This window comes from Cheilinus undulatus, linkage group 17, assembly GCF_018320785.1.
Source record: "Cheilinus undulatus linkage group 17, ASM1832078v1, whole genome shotgun sequence".
Classification (NCBI taxonomy): Eukaryota; Metazoa; Chordata; class Actinopteri; order Labriformes; family Labridae; genus Cheilinus; species Cheilinus undulatus.
In genome coordinates, this window is record NC_054881.1 from 42,539,570 (window position 1) to 42,542,841 (window position 3,272).

Consider the following 3,272-nt stretch of genomic DNA (forward strand, 5'->3'; position numbering starts at 1 on the left):
TCTGCCACGCTGCAGGGCTTCGTGTTCATGTTTTAAGGCTGGAGCTTCTTTAAATGTTGGTGAATCATGCTGTTTGAAAAGGTGTCATACCTGCTGATGGCCACTAGAGGGCAGACATGCTACCGTGGAGTCACTGAGAAGACTGGCTCTGATTCTGATTCTTACATTTTTTTGCCACTCTTTAGCCCCTATTGCCACTGCCCTGCTATTTATTGCTCTTTCCAATCCAGTTTCACTTCTCTGCCTGGCTTTTTTTTTTTTTTGCTATATTTTTGCCACTTTTAATCCATTTTTGATACTTTGCCATCCTTTGACCCCTCTCTAACCACTTTTCCTGCATATTTTATTCCCTTTGTGCCACTTTTATCCATTTTTGCCACTTTTTAACCCCTTTTCATTACTTTTTTTGCACCTTTCTTGCCAATTTAACTAATTTTTGAAACTTTTTGCCCCTTTTTTCTTCCTTTACCCATTTTGCCACATTTTAACCTCTTCTTACCACTTTTCCTGCCATTTTTTTCTCCCTTTGTGCCACTCTCAAACCCATTTTCAACACTTAATCTGACCATTTTTGCAGCATTTCCACCAATTTTTTTAAACGTATGTATTTTTTGAATATTTACTTATGATGGCTGACAAGTGAATTTTTGTAAAAACAGATCAAATATTAAGTCAATTTAAAAAAAAAAATCAGTATTAGTTGTTTTGGGGATGATTTAACAGCTGCAGACATTTAAAGTCAACCTTTAAAACCACAGCATTTTATTTTCTTCCTTTTTTGATTTTAAAGATCTTCTGGGGGCCGGATAGGAAGCTTTGGGGGGCCTGATTTGGCCCTCGGGCCACCAGTTGATGATCAGTGCTCTAAATTTTTATTCTTTAATGGGTTTACTCATCATCTCCATGGAGACTAACAAAATTGAGTATTCTTTGCATTCACACCCTGCAGCACACAGCCGCCAACTGACAGATGATTTAAAAGAAGAGAGGCCGGAAAACCGGAGGTTTCTCCTCCTGCACAAAATAAAACATTTAATGAAACAGGTCAACTTTAGGAAACACAAATATGTTACAACACAATGAAAAATACGTCATAAAAAGGAAAAAAATACACATCAGGAAACATTTTCAGCAAACAAATTTTTTTTTAACATTCAAATAAAATTTCTTTATAAAACTCCATGTCTGTGCCTGAAAATTTTCAATCAATTTACCCACATTTTCAAAGTAATTTCCCACTAAAATCTCTTCTCAAAATACCAAACACATTTCCACAAACATCCAAAAAATCCCTGAAACTTCAATAAAATATCTTGAAAATTTTAAAGGGCTTTGCCGTGCTAAAATGTCTGTATAAGTTCCAGAAACTTTGCTGACAAATTTCACCAATTTCTAGAAAAATTCATGAAAATTAAAAGCAAATTCCCCCCAAATGCAAATGTATTTACTAAGTTTGTATTTTTTATTTTTTTAATTCCTTAAAATAGATCGATTTTTTGAAAAATAGTCTCCAGTAATTCAGGCAATGTCTGGTCTCTAGTCACCTCTATTTTTATTTGTATTTAGTTATTTAATTTTCATTGTTTATTTATCTGTATTTTATTTAAATATGCCTGTTGAGTTTAAAACAACCATTTCTATCCAGTATGTATGTGAATGTATAAAAATGTATTGTTTTAGTAATAACTGTGTAGACTTGAGTCTGTGTAAGTACTCACAGCTACAGATCTGGATTTAAGTTTGAGTCTGTGCATCTGTTTAAGGGATAGAGATGTTCTGAATGGCCTCTAATCAGGACTGATTTAAGAATTAGAGGATGGGTTTATGTTTGGGCTCAACGATTTGGGAAACTAATCTAATTGCATTTTCTTTTAACCCAATATAGCGATTTAATATGCCGTTAATTCTTAAGTTCCTCATGCCATGCATTTTACAACAAAAAAGCAATAATTTATTCTTTACTATATAACAACACAGTATTCGATTAAACTAGGCAGAACAATTTTTTTAAAAATCAAAATGTGATGTTTTTTTTACGCATTTTGCAAATTTGATATGAACTGTTGTATTAAATGGAATGAGATTTTTAATATAATTCTTATGTTTAATACTAAAAAATACAAAAAATGTCCAAAATCCCCAATACAGCCAAACAAATTTCCCAAATTCATATAATGTAACTCTTCAAATATACAAACATAGCCTCAAGATTTCCATGAAATTTGAAAAATGTCAAATTAAATCCCCCAAAATATACAAACAAATTTCCTAAAGTTCTCAATATCCTGATATTCCAAGAAATTCACTTACAATGCAAAGGACATTTCAGACAGTCACAAATTCCCTTTGATTTTGAAAAATAAAATAAAATAAAATAAAATAATAATAAAATAAAATATGGTGTCTTTATATTTACATGCAGGTTCTGGGGAGGCTGATGTACGACGGAGTATTAGGGCCACAGGAAGAGAAAAAAATAAAAAAAGAATTTAAAAAAAGTTCTGACATTACGGTTAAAAAAAGTCGTAATATTACGAGGATAAAATATTACAGAAAGACAGTCTGCGAGGGAGTATTGTCCTGATTCTGATAATAATTTGATGCTGATGTGCTAAAAGATGAAGTTTTTCCTTATTTGTGAAACCGATACTAAAGTACAGCTTCACAAGATGCTCAACATCAGGAACTCGGACTCAATACAAAAACTTCAAATCACTACTCAAAACTCACCTGTTCAAACTTGCATTTCTTGAGCCCCTTTGTACCTTTGTTGTTGTTTTTTTTGTTTTTTTCTTTTGTGAAGCGTCTTTGAGTGTCAAAAAAAGCGTTATGTAAGTGTGATGTATTATTATTATTATTATTATTATTAACATTGCTCATTTAACGGCAGACTTTCTTTCTTGTAATATTTTATTCTCGTAATATTACGATTTTTTTTCTCGTTTTATTCCGACTTTATTCTCGTAATATTATGACTTTATTCTCTTTTTTTCTCTTGGTGTGGCCCTAATGCTCCGTCGTATTCATGAGATATTTATTTGTTTAATGAAGTATTTTTCTTTTGACTTCAGGGCCACCGTAGACTGCTACAGCTATAATGTACTACATTAATAGGTTTTTAAAACTACCTTTATCTTAGACCATAGTCAGAATCCTGAAAATGTACTCCAGAGCTTTGGAGGATGAAAGTGGATGAAGAGGAGGAAGAGGGAGAGGAAGAAGAGGAGAAAGAGATGGAAAGGAGGAGGAGGAGGAGGAGTAGAAGTAGGGGA